Raw genomic sequence first — 16,419 nt, forward strand, 5'->3', positions numbered from 1 at the left:
ATTGGGCATCAAGATCTATAGAAATAGATCAAGACGCTTGATAGGACTTTCACAAAGCACATACCTTGATAAAGTTTTGAAGAAGTTCAAAATGGATCAGTCGAAGAAAGGGTTCTTGCCTGTGTTACAAGGTGTGAAGTTGAGTCAGACTCAATACCCGACCACAACAGAAAATAGAAAGAGAATGAAAGTCATTCCCTATGCCTCAGCCATAGGTTTTATAAAGTATGCTATGTTATGTACCAGACCTATTGTGTACCTTATCATGAGTTTGGCAAGGGGGGTACGATAGTGATCTAGGAGTGGATCACTGGACAACGCTCAAAGTTATCCTTAGTTACCTAAGAGGACTAAGGAAATATTTCTTGGTTATGGAGGTGATAAAGAGTTCGTCGTAAAGATTTACGTCGATGAAAGCTTTTACACCGATCCGGATGACTATGAGTCTCAATCTGGATACATATTAAAAGTGGGAGCAATTAGCTAGAGTAGCTCCAGCAGAGCATCATAGACATAGAAATTTGCAAAATACATACAGATCTGAATGTGGCAGACCCGCTGACTAAATTCCTCTCACAAGCAAAACATGCTCACACCTTAGTACTCTTTGGGTGTTAATCACATAGAGACGTGAACACGATTATTGACTCTAGTAAACCCTTTGGGTGTTGGTCACATGGCGATGTGAACTATTGGTGTTAAATCACATGGCGATGTGAACTAGATTATTGACTCTAGTGCAAGTGGGAGACTGAAGGAAATATGCCCTAGAGGCAATAATAAAGTTGTTATTTTATATTTCCTTATTTCATGATAAATGTTTATTATTCATGCTAGAATTGTATTAACTAGAAACTTGATACATGTGTGGATGCATAGACAAAACACCGTGTCCCTAGTAAGCCTCTACTAGACTAGCTCGTTAATCAAAGATGGTTAAGTTTCATAACCATAGACATGTGTTGTCATTTGATGAATGGGATCACATAATTAGGAGAATGATGTGATGGACAAGACCCATCCGTTAGCATAGCATATTGCTCGTTAAGTTTTATTGCTATTGCTTTCTTCATGTCAAATACATATTCCTTCGACTATGAGATTATGCAACTCTCGGATACTGAAGGAATGCCTTGTGTGCTATCAAACGTCACAACGTAACTGGGTGATTATAAAGATGCTCTATAGGTATCTCCAATTAGGATTTGTCACTCTGAGTATCGGAGAGGTATCTCTGGGCCCTCTCGGTAATGCACATCATAAGAAGCCTTGCAAGCAAAGTGACTAATGAGTTAGTTGCAGGATGATGCATTACGGACGAGTAAAGAGACTTGCCGGTAACGTGGTTGAACTAGGTACGAAGATACCGACGATCGAATCTCGGGCAAGTAACATACCGATGAACAAAGGAAATAACCTATGTTGTCATAATGGTTCGACAGATAAATATCTTTGTAGATATGTGGGAGCCAATATGAGCATCCAGGTTCCGCTATTGGTTATTGACCGGAGAAGTGTCTCGGTCATGTCTACATAGTTCTCGAACCCGTAGGTTCGCATGCTTAACGTTCGTTGACGCTAGAGTAGTATTAAGATATTTGATGAGTGATAACCAAATGTTGTTCGGAGTCCCAGATGAGATCCCGAACGTCACGAGGAGTCTCGGAATGGTCGAGAGGTAGAAGTCATATTTTGGGTTCCGAAAAAAGGTGCAGTTTTTTCAGCATTGTACTGGGAAGCTTCCAGAAGGTTCCGAAGGATTCTGGAGGGGCCCGGAAGTCTGCAAGTGGGTTCACCATGACCCAAGGGCTAGCATGGGCTACGGGGAGGTGCCCTAGCCTTATTGGTCTAGGCGCACCAAGTCCTCAAAAGCCCATGTGGCTAGGGAAGGCAAAGAAGGAAGGAGTCCTAGTAGGAATAGGACTGGACTTGGAGTCCAAGTCCTCTCCCCCCTAGATGTGCCCTAGGGCTTGGAGGAGCTGTTTTCCACGCCCCTCCACCTATATATATAGAGGAGGGGGTGCCCCAAGAGGACACACCAAGCCCTTGGCGCCCCTTTCTCTCCCGTTACTCCGTAGTTCCACCGCCTCGTCCCTGCGACGCTTAGCGAAGCGCTGTCAGTGCTCCACCACCACCATCACCACCACGCCGACGTGTTGGTTGTGATCCCATCTACTTCTCCTCCCATGCTTGCTGGATCAAGAAGGAGGAGACGTCATCGAGCCGCACGTGTGCTAAACTCGGAGGTGTCGTCTGTTCGGCACTAGATCGGTTGGATCGTGATCAGATCATGAAGAGTATGAATACATCAACCGCGTGATAAACACTTCTGCTTTTGGTCTATGAGGGTACGTAGACACCCCCCCTCTAATTGCTATGCATCTCCTAGATAGATCTTGCGTGAGCGTAGGATTTTTTTTGAAATTGCATGCTACGTTCCCCAACAAAACGTCCCTGACCCTAATAAGATCCCTCCAAAACTGAGGCCCATTGGACGCCGAGGCGAACATGGGACTGCTGGAAGGGAAATATTTAGCTTTCAGGAGATTGAACCAAAGGGTCCCAGGGAAGCAGTCATAATTCTCCACCACCACTTAACAATGAGATACTTGTTCATCACCACGGTATTAAGAATCCCCAGCCCACCAAGGCTTTTAGGCCTACAAATGGCCTGCCATTTGACAAACCTATACTTACGTTTGTTATCCGACGAATACCAGTAAAAGGCACCCCTATGTTTATCGAAGCCAGCGTGAGTAGCCAAAGAAGCATGAAGAAACCCATAGTAAACATAGGCAAGAAGGTAGGCACACATTAATGAGGCATACTTTCCATGCCTGAGTATTATATTTGCCGTGCCAAGGCATTACTTTGTTTCCCACTTTAGACACCAAAGGTTTGATTTCCTTAGCATGCAAACAGTAAGGGGAGATAGGCATGCCCAGATATTTGAAGGGGAAAGAGCCAAGCGAGAAATTGAGGAGCTGGCCAGCCCTAAGAGCCTCCACCTCATCAGCCCCAGTCACAATCACCTAACTTTTAGAAAAGTTAATCTTCAGCTCCGACAAGGCTTCAAAACATAATAAGATAAACTTAAGGTTGGCAAGACATGCCTCATTCATCTCCACCAAGATGATCGTATCGTCAGCGCATTGGAGGTGCATGATACCGCGCGGGAGAAGGTGGGAAACACCAGGGGTGATATGACCAGCCGAGGCCACGCGATCCAGCATACAAGACAATGCATCAGCCACAAAGTTAAAGAGGATAGGCGAAGCCGGATCGCCTTGCCGCAGGCCACGACCATTGGCGAAATAATTAGTGATCATACCGTTCACAACCACAACGTGTGGCCCCCAGAGACCAGTTGCATCAGTCTATGCACAAAACCAGCATTGTACCCTTTGGCAAGTAGGACCTGACGGAGAAAGTCCCAACTAACAGAATCATAGGCCTTTTTGAAATCAAGTTTGAGAATAAGAGAATGGGAGCCTCTCCTCCGAAGATCATGCACAATTTCATGTAAGCAAAGAACACCATCAAGGATGAACCTTCCTTTGATGAAAGCAGACTGGGTAGGACTAATGATACGATGGGGCCACCAGAGACAACCTAGTTGCCAGCCCTTTGGAGGGGAACTTAGCAAAGTTATTAATCAAGGCAATTGGATAAAATTGGGAGATATTACCAGCGCCCTTAACTTTAGGATAAGAGACAAAATAGCGTAATTCGAACAAGAAATATCGACTGTCCCCAGACAGAATTCTTGGATGACAGCACAGACTAGAGGGCGCAACACATGCCAAAAGCGGCAGAAGAAAGGGATAGAGAAGCCATCAGGACCAGAGGCCGAGTTAGAGTTAGCATAGTTGATCGCCCTTTCGATCTCCTCCACAAACAGGGGGATCATAAGAGCACTGTTTGATGGAAATATGCCCTAAAGGCAATAATAAAATGATTATTATTATTTTGTTTAATCATGATAAAGGTTTATTATTCATGCTAGAATTGTATTGACTGGAAACTTAAATACATGTGTGGATACATAAACAAATACCGTGTCCCCCTCTACTACACTAGCTCGTTGATCAAAGATGGTTAAGTTTTCCTAACCATAGACATGAGTTGTCATTTGATAATGGGATCACATCACATCATTAGGAGAATGATGTGATAGACCAGACCCATCCATTAGCTTAGCATATGATTGTTCAGGCTATTGCTATTTCTTTCTTAATGTCAAATACATATTCCTTCGACTATGAGATCATGCAACTCCCAGATACCAGAGGAATACCTTGTGTGCTATCAAACGTCACAACATAACTGGGTGATCATAAAGATGCTCTACAGGTATCTCCAAAGGTGTCTGTTGAGTTGGCATGGATCAAGATTAGGATTTGTCACTCCCTATATCAGAGAGGTATCTCTGGGCCCTCTCGGTAATACAACATCACAAGAATCTTGCAAGCAAAGTGACTAAGGAGTTAGTTACGAGATGATGTATTGCAGAACGAGTAAAGGGACTTGCCAGTAATGAGATTGAATTAGGTACGGAGATACTGACGATCGAATCTCGGCAAGTAACATACCGACAGACAAAGGGAACTACGTATGTTGTCATAAAGGTTCGACCGATAAAGATCTTTGTAGAATATGTAGGAACCAATATGCGCATCCAGGTCCCGCTATTTGTTATTGACTAGAGAAGCGTCTCGATCATGTCTAGATCATTCTCGAACCCGTAGGGTCTGCACGCTTAACTTTCGTTGACGATATAGTATTATATGAGTTATGTGAGTTGGTGACCGAATGTTGCTCGGAGTCCAGGATGAGATCATGGACATGGCGAGGAGCTCCGAAATGGTCAAGAGGTAAAGATTGATATATAGGACGGTACTATTTGGTCTCCAGAAAGGTTTCAGAATTCACTAGAGTATTATGGGATCACCGGAAGGGGTTCCGGGAGGCAACCGGAGCATATTGGGCCAAACGGGCCAACGAGCGAGAGCACACTAGCCCACATAGGGCTGGCGTGCTGCACCTCATGGCAGGCAGCCCTATGGAAGGAAGGGAGAGGGCTAGCCCCCTCTTTCCTTCTCTTCCACATGCAGGGAAAGGAAAGGGGGGCGCCTCCCCTCCTACCTTTCCCGCCAAGCGACAGGAAGGAAAGGGAGGGGCGCGACCAGGGCAGGCGCCTAGGGAAGCCGCCGGCACCCCTTGGGGGCGCCCTACTCTGCCTCCTGTAACGCCCCCAGTGTCATGCTGCAGTGACCTCACGCTAATGGTGCCATGTCATCAAATTTTAACTAAGCCAAATTGCCACTTGATAAAATCAAAGTCAAATTCTAATTCAAATGCAAGTCAAATTATTATTTCTTCAAGTAGTAAATAAAAAATGTTTGCTGGGATTGCAACTTTTCACTAACAAATTTTCATCAATAAAACAACATTTTTTTGAATTACTAAAATGGCCTCAACCTAATGAAAACAGCACCAACAACAATTAACTTACCCTTTTTAAATTCTAAAAATATTTAAGACTTTTCATTTGGCCTGAAACTTTTTTTGCGACTCCCGTATATTACAAAGTATTTATGTGACAAGTTTCAAGTTCAAAAAAAATCATTTGCTATTTAAAAAAAAGCAAAGCGGAGAGAAAATGAGAAAATAAAAGAATAGAAAGGATAGACCTATTCTAATGTGCACTAAGGTCTGCTAGCAACAAGAGCCGGTCCAACCCACCTCGCACATCCATCGTCTTTCCCCCTCCGTGTCACCACCACTAGCACCCGAGCTCCATCCAACCGATGGATCCTTGCCACGGCGATGCCCCTGTGGCCCTGGATGACTACTTAACCATCCCCATCACCCCGGAGATGAACCCTAGCATCCATTCCCTCCCTTCTCGAGCCGCTCTTCGCATACGCGCGCATAGCCATCGTCGTGTCGTTGCCAATGCTGTGGTCTGGAGCCACCCCGCGCAACACCTTGGTGTCCAGAAGCTCCGGCGTGGTCGTCTTCGTCATCATTGCCCCTGGATCGAGGCTGGGGAGACTCCAAACGTCGCCATCGACTCGCTCCCCACCGCCACGGCCCCGTCGACCTTCGCCGTCGGATTCGCCCAGCTCCGTCCACGCCTCGACTCGCTGAGCTGCTCGTCGGGACCACTGTGAGCTCGCGCACCTCATTCCCTTCTCGTTTTCCGCATGCGTTCCCCTAGCTAGCTCCCCGCCGAATGCCGTCGCGGCCACCGATGCCCCTGCCTACCCGCGCCGTCCGCAGTCGCCTGCCCGCCCGCGTGCCTACCCGCGTCGGCCGGTGCCCGGCCGCACCCAGCACTGCCGCCGCCGTCTGCAGCTCGCCCCCGCCCGTGCTTCTCGCCCTGCTTTGCGTCGCCGCCCCCCTGAGCGCCCGGCCGCGCCCAGAGCCGCTCCAGTCGCGCCCTGGCAATGCGTCGCAACCGCCTGCTGTCTTGGTCGCCTGCGCCCCCGTGCGCTCTGACCTCGCCCATGCCCGCCGTCTCTCCCCCCATTCCTCTGCTGCCGCTTGCTGCTGCTCCGCCCGCGCGTGGCCATGCCGCCGCTGCCTACGCCCGCACCGCGCCGCTGCACTCTGTTGCTGCTCTGCTACAGTAACATTCAGTTACTGTAGCAGTAGCTAGCTTTGCTGCTTTTACACTGACTAGCCCTCTAGACAACACTTAAACAGTAGCAAAACAAGCTCGAACATAGATAACAATTATATGGGCGTGTAGTACACTTGACAAGGTTCAAGACATCCCATTGGTCCAAATTCAAAAGATGTAAGGATTAAATCCTATGAAAATCACAAAATCCTATGTTCGTATATCTTAACAGTTTCTGGATTTAACTTCAAATGGCACTTTTCAAATACAGTTTCGATCAAGCAACTGAACTCTAACATGGATGTCAACGATACTGTCATGTAGATCACAGAAAGATGATAAAAATTGGTGAAGGGCACTAGGCCATAGGATGGACAGAACAATAGTTCTAGCCTTTGGAAAACAGCTAAGTGGTGTTAGAACTGAGCAATTCTCAGACTTGGCAGAATTTCAGAGAGTTACCGAATATTTGTTTAAACTTCGGAAATTCTTAGTAATTCATCCGTAGCTCGGATGGGAAAACTTTATACATGAAAGTTGCTTCGGAAAATCCAGCGAATATGAATAGTCAATCCGTTCATCTGTCACATACCCCTAGCATGCTGAACATGGAACCGTCCCCTCTCTTTCGTTTGTCCGGAAAATGCCAACCGTCGGGAATTCATCCTCGGATGTTTTCCCCCCGTCTGCAATGTGTAGCACTGCATTAGAACACCGCTAGCCCTGCGCGTTACCCCGTCTTGCATCTATGTTGCATCTGTTTGCTCTGTATTTACTGTTTCTTCTCCCTCTTCTTCTCCGATAGACCCCGAGACCGCTGCTGATGTCCCTGTGATCGACTACGTCACCGACGACAGTACTTCCTTTTTAGCAGAGCTTCCAGGAAAGCAAACCCCCATTGTTCATTCCGATATCGCCCATTTCTTCTCCTCTCATGCTTGTATTAGAACTGCTACTGCTTTTGTATGATCCTGTTCTGATGCGTAGCCTATTTTTGTTACCTGCTTTCATACCTTACATGCTTATTCTAAACTGTGTAGTATAGGTTGGTTAGAGATCCATTAGTGACCCCCACCTTGTCCCAGTTGCCTCGCTTTATGTTTGATGACTCGATCAACGTGATCGACGTCCAGGCCCCGACACCGCACATCACCCCTCTGTAGTTGTATGACTCTGCAGAGTTATTATCGAGTGCCGAGGGTGATACCTCGTCAGCACTTCTGATGTTAACCCTGTAGTGTCGCTATTTGGTCATGGTCATCGAGGGTGATTCCTCCTTCACCACTCCCGATAACAACTCTGTCGTGCAACCCCTCAAGTGTGGACCATCGAGGGTGATTCCTCCAAAGTCCACCTTGACAGTTACATCAAGCGAAAATCCATTGAGGGTGATTCCTCGGGATCCCCCCTTGCAGTTTCGGACACACGGTTACTCTGACTTACCACAGAACCATGATGACATCGGGTCGGCTCCGAGGGGTACCCCCGAGTGAGGTGAAGTCGGGTTGATCTAGAGGATACCCGCAAGTTTTCCACGCGGCGTGGCCGGGCATTCTTAGCCCTTGTCGCAAGTCCATGAGATGGGGCGACAGGGTCACATGATCATGAGTCTCTGCTCGTCACCGCATGCTCCTAATTCACTAACGGTTTGGATATTTGATCTGAGTATGCCTATGGCCTTTTTCGCACCGACCACCACGCTGGAATAAGTATGGGCACTCTACATCGTATGATTCTTTCGAAAGCTCATTGACGTCAGCAACTGAGTGGTGCGCGCTGGGTTGGACTGGAACGCCTTCGCTTGTATAAGGGAGCTAGGTCTGCTCACCAGCCGCATTTGCAACGTGCAGGATTGCAAAGGACGATTGGCCCATGACCCCTTCACATTTAGGATGTAAACCGGCGTGCTGGCCTCTCTGTTGAGCCTAGGTAGGACTACGGCGTGTTGATCGGCCGAGGCCGGTCATGACCTGATGGTGTGTCCGGCCGGAGTTGATAGAGCGTGTTGGGTGAGTTTGTGCACCCCTACAGGGAAGAAAACATCTATCGATAGCTTGTCCTACGGTAATGGACGCCCGGAGTTGTATCCCGATTGATACAACTAGAACTGGATACTGAATGCTAAGGCATGTAATGGATAGGTGGCTCCAAGATTGCTTTCCCGTAGGGAGTCGTGGAAGGATCTCTGGGCGTTATTTCTACAACATGTTTGTTAAATATAAACTGCTATTCTATACTCTTATGATTGCTGCAAGATGCTTGGAGCTGCTTGAAGATGCTGGTCTTCGATAGGCTAGGCTTTCCCCTTCTCCTCTGGCATTCTGCAGTTCAGTCCATAGATACTACCCATTTCGTTGATACCGATGCATATGTAGTGTAAATCCTTGCTTGCGAGTGCTTTGGATGAGTACTCACGGTTATTTTGCTCCCCTTTTTCCACCTCTTTCCATTCTTCTCGGATGCTGCAACCATGGTGGAGCCCAGGATCCATACGCCACCTTCGACAACGACTGTTACTACACTGATGGTGCCTACTACTACGTGGAGGCCACCAACGACCAGGAGTAGTTAGGAGGCTCCCAGGCAGGAGGCCTTGCCTTTTTGATCGATGTTGCTTTTGTGCTAGCCTTCTTAAGGCAAACTTGTTTAACTCATGTCTGTACTTAGATAATGTTGCTTCCGCTCACTCGTTTGTTTTCGAGCTTACATATTCGAGCCGTCGAGACCCTTGGCTTGTAATATAAAGCTTGTATTATTTTAATTTGTGTCTAGAGTTGTGTTGTGATATCTTCCCGCGAGTCCCTGATCTTGATCGTACACATTTGCGTGTATGATTAGTGTACGATTGAATCGGGGGCGTCACACCTCCCTCCCCCTCCACCTATATATATGTGAGGAGGGAGAGGGGCAACACACACCATGATTCCCTAGCCGTGTGCGGCTCCCCTCTCCCTCTAGTTCATCTCCGGTCATATTTTCGTAGTGCTCGGCGAAGCCCTACGGAGATAGTTCCATAACCACCGTCACCACGCCGTCGTGTTGCCGGTACTCATCTACTACTTCGCTCGTCTTGCTAGATCAAGAAGGCAATGACATCATCGAGCTGAACGTGTGCTGAACGCGGAGGTGCCGTACGTTCGGTACTTGATCGGGCGGATCGTGAAGGTGTACGACTACATCAACCGCGTTGGTAAACGCTTCCGCTTAACGGTCTAGGAGGGTACGTAGACACACTCTCCCCTCTCATAGCTATGCATCTCCATGGATAGATCTTGCTTGTGCGTAGAATTTTTCTTGTTTTCCATGCAACGTTCCCCAACACTATTTTCCTCCTCCGATACTCGATAATGATCTTCCAAAGATTGGGAGAGATAAAGAAACCAGAGGCCGGCCTAGCAGCAAGAAGCCCAGCAAAAAAGTCATGGACATGTTCCAAAATGACATTAGGGTCAGAAACCCGGTCCCCATTAATGACCAAGTTGTTGATCGCACATCTGCGACGTCGATCGTTAGCAATAGCGAGGAAGTACGCATTTAGAGTCCCCTTTCAAGGTCCAATGAGGTGAAAGGATTGGCATTGCTGCCCGCACCTGTAACGCCCCGAGTCCGATGCGCCAGGTGTCTTCCAGTTATTCGCCGTTGTTTCCATGTCCTTTGCTTGCGTGTTGCATTTTGCCATGTCATCATCTGCATTTCATATGCATGTTTTTCAAAACTTGCATCCGTTCGGGTTCCCCCGGTTCTTTCCGTTGCTCCGTTTTGAGCATGCTCTATATGGAACTTGCTTAGAATTACATGTAGTTTTATATTATCATGTTGCATCCTTGTTTTGAGGTGTTTGCTTGATGTTTGGATGCGTTTTGCATCAATGCCATGTTTAACTTATGTTGCTCATATCTTCTAGGCCGTAGCTCCGAATTAAATGAACTTTAACTTGACTAGAATGTTGTGTAGATCATCATGGTGCTCTTTAACTTGCTGTTTAACAACTTCAACTTAATGTTTGTTCAGTTCTGGACCAATTTCGAAATTTGCATATGAGGACTTATCGGATTTGTTATATGTTGTTTTAGCCTCATTTAAACTTGCCTTGATGTGTTATTCTTGTATGCTTCATCTCTTGCCATGAGTAGCATCATATAGCCTTTGTCATCCATCATGCTTGGTTGTGCATCATGTCATGTTTATGTGTTGTGTGTTTACCATGTTGTTTGCTTCGTTCCGTTTGTGCTTCTTCTCGATAGTTCCTGTTTCGTTGCGATCGTGAGGATTCGTTCGACTACGCTTGGTTCGTCTTCGCCCGTTCGTCTTCTTCACAGACTCGTTCTTCTTCCTAGCAGGATTTCATGCAAGATGAGCGTTACCCTGGATCTCACTACTATCATTGCTATGTTAGTTGCTTCGTTCTATCGCTATGCTGCGCTACCTATCACTTGTTTATCAAGCCTCCCAAATTGCCATGTCAGCCTCTAACCTTTTCACCCTTCCCAGCAAACCGTTGTTTGGCTATGTTACCTCTTTTGCTCAGCCCCTCTTATAGCGTTGTTAGTTGCAGGTGAAGTTGAAGATTGCTCCATGTTGGAACAGGATTATTTTGGGATATCACAATACCTTTTATTTAATTAATGCATCTATACTTGGTAAAGGGTGGAAGGCTCGGCCTTATGCCTGGTGTTTTGTTCCACTCTTGCCGCCCTAGTTTCCGTCATACCGGTGTTATGTTCTTTGATATTACGTCCCTAACACGGTGTGGGTTTATGGGCCCCTCTTGACAGTTCGCTTTGAATAAAACTCTTCCAGCAAGGCCCAACATTGGTTTTACATTTGCCGTAATAAAACTTGAACTAAATAATTAATTGGCATAGGGCGTCATGAACTCGAGGATTTTCTACATAGCAGGGAGGGGCCAGTGCTGATGGTGTTGGTCCCAAACTAGAGCACTGTGCGGGGCCACCCAGGGGCAACCTGGGTTATTTTGGCACATGTACGCGTCGCTCATCCATCGTGGCCTGAGACTAGATACGTGCGGCTACTATCAGGGTGTCGGCACGCCGGGAGGTCTTGCTGGACTTGTTTTACCATTGTCGAAATGTCTTGTGCACCGGGACCCCGAGTCTGATCGGATGTCCCTCGATGCAGGTTTGTCTCCGCGGATGATGAGCTTGTCATGGGCTAAGTTGGGACACCCCTACAGGGTTTAAACTTTTGAAAGCCGTGCCCGTGGTTATGTGGCAAATGGGAATATGTTAATATCCGGTTGTAGAAAACTTGACACCAGATTTGAACTAAAATACCCAACCGCGTGTGTAACCATGATGGTGTCTTTTCGAGTGGGTCGAGAAGAGAACACGGTCGGGTTATGTTTGAACGTAAGTAGTTCTGGATCACTTCTTGATCATTACTAGTTTGCGACCGTTTGCATAGCTTCTCATTTTATTCTTGTACTCGTAAGTTAGCCACCATATCATGCTTAGTCGCTTGCTGCAGCCTCACCACTTATCCATTCCATACCCTTTAAGCTTTGCTAGTCTTGATACCCATGGTAATGGGATTGCTGAGTCCTCGTAGCTCATAGATTACTACAACAACAGTTGCAGGTACAGGTAATGTGATGATCATGACGTGAGAGCGATGCTTGCTTTCTTTGAGTTCTTCTTCTGCTTCGTTGTTCAGGGGATAGGTTCCTGGTCGGCAGCCTGGGCTAGCAGGGTGGATGTCGTTTGAGTTTCTGTTTGTGTTTCATTCGTAGTCAAATGTTGCTCTTGTGTATGATGTTATTGTATTCATGTGGCATTGTATGCCTTTTGTATGTATCCCCAACTATTATGTAATGGTATGATGTAACAATATCCACCTTGCAAAAGTGTCTCCAATATGCGCTTCTATCCTTGGTGGGACCTTCGAGTTCCTTTAGGATAGGGTCGCATATTGGGCGTGACAGCACCCATCTTACCCCCACTGTAGATCCGAGTTGGATGGCTTAGGAGCAGAAGGGGGGAGGAGGAGGCCCCTGTTGGGCCGCCATAACCTCAGTGCGAACACGAATGCGATAAGCGTCCGAAGCGGCAAAGACATCAATCACACCATGCACACGAGACGGATCTAGACACCAAATCTTCATGCGGATTGGGCCAGGAGGTTCAAGAGAGGCCTCATCAACAACAACAAGCTTGCCAATAAGCACTCCAAAAGCCATCAGAAAATGAATATTTCAGAGTCCTGACGGAGCATCATCGAGGATCACCCAAGTTTCAGACAGAGAAGCCACTGCTTTAGCCCCATCAACAGCAGCCTTCACAGAGACCATCACCTGGTTAAGGGGAAGGGTGAAACTCAAGCATGAGGCCATCATCTTTAAGCTTTCATTTGTGGGAAAAGTAACTGAAAATTCTCTCTCCGAGATCTGGTTGATCTGCCAATCCCAGCCCTCTAGGCCCCACTCCTTGAGCTCATTATAAATAACTTGTCTGGAAACATGATTGGAAATGACAAAGATCACCACAATGTTGGAAGGCACGGGAGCAACGATAGGCATCCCGAGATCCCCATCAAGAGTGAAGAAATAACATCCAGGTAGGCCAAGACCGAACTGTTTAAAGGCTGGGAATTGGGTACAATTATCACAATCCACACTGAGATGGCCCTCTGAGCGACATATCAACCAGATAGGAGGAAACTTGTATCTTGGCTGGAAGTGACCTGCATGATGGCACGCAAAACACGTCAGAGTAGTCGAACCGGAGCCAAAGCCACCACCAGAGGCCGGACCCCCAATGCGAGAGGGAGCGAAGCCGGAGGCAGCGGAGGTGGGGAAGGGAGGATACCGTTGCCGGCCACCACAGAGGAGGACCCCGGCTCCAAAGGCGAGGTCCGACGAGACTTGGAGGGGAAGGAGGCATTGCCGAATCCTCCACCCCGACCGCCACCAACACCGCGGCCATGCCCCGCAGCCCTAGATCCAGCACCACCTGCACGGCCCCGCCCCAACACTTGGCCGGCTGGGCCGCGAGGAGGCACAAGGTGAGGGATCATCGTAGCTGCCAACGAGCCCGATGCCGCGTCCTCCCAGGTCTCCACGGCCGCAGCCTTAGCCGCCGCCTCCTCACGCGCCTACTCCTTGCACTACAACCATGATATGTCTCCAATGTATCTATAATTTTTGATTGTTCCATACTATTATATTATCTATCGTAGATGTTTTATATGCATTAATATGCTATTTTATATTATTTTTGGGACTAACCTATTAACCTAGAGCCTAGTGCCACTTTCTGTTTTTTTCCTTGTTTTGAGTTTTATAGAAAATGAATATCAAACGGAGTCCAAACGGAATAAAACTTCCGCGATGATTTTTCTTGGACCATAAGACATCCACGGAGCTTGGAGAGGGGGACAGAAGAGTCTTGAGGACTCCACAAGCCCTCAGGGCGCGCCCCTGGCTTGTGGGCCCCCGGGACTCCTCCAAAACTAAATTTTGCTCTATAAATTCCCAAATATTCCCAAACCACCAGAAGCGTCCACCAAAATACTTTTCCGCCATCGCAAGCCTCTGTTCTCGCGAGATCCCATCTTGGGGCCTTTTCCGACACCCGCCGGAGGGGGATTTGATCACGGAGGGCATCTACATCAACTCTATTGCCCTTCCAATGAAGCGTGAGTAGTTTCCCACAGACCTACGGGTCCAGCTACTAGCTAGATGGCTTCTTCTCTCTCTATGATCTTCAATACCATGTTCTCCTTGATGTTCGTGGATTTCTATCCGATGTAATATTCTTTTGCGGTGTGTTTGTCAAGATCCAATGAATTGTGGATTTATGACCAGATTATCTATGAATATTATTTGAGTATTTTCTGAATTCTTATATGCATGATCAAATATCTTTGTATTTCTCTTCGAATTATCGGTTTGGTTTGGCCAACTAGATTGGTTCTTCTTGCAATGGGAGAGGTGCTTAGTTTTGGTTTCAATCTTGCGGTGATCTCACCCGGTGACATAGTAGGGGTAGCGAGGCACGTATTGTATCTTTGCAATCAAGGGTAAAAAGATGGGGTTTTCATCATATTGCTTGAGTTTATCCCTCTACATCATGTCGTCTTACTTAAGGCGTTACTCCGTTCTTATGAACTTAATACTCTAGATGCATGCTAGATAGCGGTCGATGTGTGGAGTAATAGTAGTAGATGCAGGCAAGAGTCGGTCTACTTGACACAGACGTGATGCCTATATTAATGATCATTGCCTTGGATATCGTCATAACTTTCCGCTTTTCTATCAATTAACCGACAGTAATTTGTTCACCCACCGTATTATTTTCTTTCAAGAGAGAAGCCTCTAGTGAAACCTATGGCCCCCGGGTCTATTTTCCATCATATATTTTCAGATCTATAAACCAAAAAACCCAAAAATACTTTGCTGCAATTTATTTGTTTTTACTTTGTTTTATGTTTTAGTAATCTTTTTTATCTATCTCTATCAGATCTCATCATTGCAAGTGACCGTGAATGGATTGACAACCCCTTTATCGTGTTGGGTGCAAGTGCTTGATTGTTTGTGCAGGTGCATAGATTGGAGACTTGCGTGTACCTCCTACTAGATTGATACCTTGGTTCTCAAATTAAGGGAAATACTTATCTCTACTTTGTTGCATCACCCTTTCCTCTTCAAGGGAAAAACCAATGCAAGCTCAAAAAGTAGCAAACTGCTACGTCTTGAGCTTGCGTTGGTTTTCCTTGAAGAGGAAAGGGTGATGCAGCAAAGTAGCGTAAGTATTTCCCTCAGTTTTTGAGAATCAAGGTATCAATCCAGTAGTAGGCTCCTCAAAAGTCCCACTAACCTACACAAACAAACAAAGAACTCGCAAAATGTAAAATATATTTTTGGTATTTTATAATATAGATGCAAAATGTAAAGATGCAAGTAAAAGTAGATTCAAAGAAAATATAATAAAAGATAGACACGGGGGCCATAGGTTTCACTAGAGGCTTCTCTCAAGATAGCATAAGTATTACGGTGGGTGAACAAATTACAGTTGAGCAATTGCTAGAAAAGCGAATAATTATGAGATTATCTAGGCATGATCATGTATATAGGCATCACGTCCACAACAAGTAGACCTACTCCTGCCTGCATCTACTACTATTACTCCACACATCGACCGACTCCTGCCTGCATCTAGAGTATTAAGTTCATAAAGAACAGAGTAACACATTAAGTGTCGGGTGGTAGGTGCGGCATATGCCAACGGATGGCTTATCATTGTGGGAACCAATAAGACATCGCCGGTGCCTGGAAACGGGATGAGGCGAAGACATGCACGCCGGCGAATCTTACCCAGGTTCGGGGCTCTCCATGGAGACAACACCCCTAATCCTGCTCCGCGGGGTCTCTGCATGATCACTAGATCAACTAGTGGCTACAAGAGGCTCCTTGAGCTGTTTGGCGAGAGGAAGAAGAAGGGCAAGGCTAGCTCTCTTCTCCTCTCAAAGTTGTGTCTAAAACTATCAAAGTCCGAACCTTTGCATGGGTGCCCTAGGGGGTTTATATAGGCCTACCCCCCAGGGGTACAACGGTAATCCGGCTGGGCGCGGGCCCAACCGTTAGTGTCTACGTTCGCCGGCTTCTCCGCCGACTGCTGGGGCCCGCTGACTGGTGGGTCCCGCCGGCTGCCGGCCTCCTGGTCGACAGGTAGGTCCCACCGCTTGGGGGTCTTGTCAGGGGCTGGTTACTGTTGCCTCACTCTTGATGACAAGGGCTTTGTCGAGGTAAGCATGGCTACAATGCCACCACCTGG

This window comes from Triticum aestivum, chromosome 3B (genome assembly GCF_018294505.1).
Source record: "Triticum aestivum cultivar Chinese Spring chromosome 3B, IWGSC CS RefSeq v2.1, whole genome shotgun sequence".
In the NCBI taxonomy this organism is placed as follows: Eukaryota; Viridiplantae; Streptophyta; class Magnoliopsida; order Poales; family Poaceae; genus Triticum; species Triticum aestivum.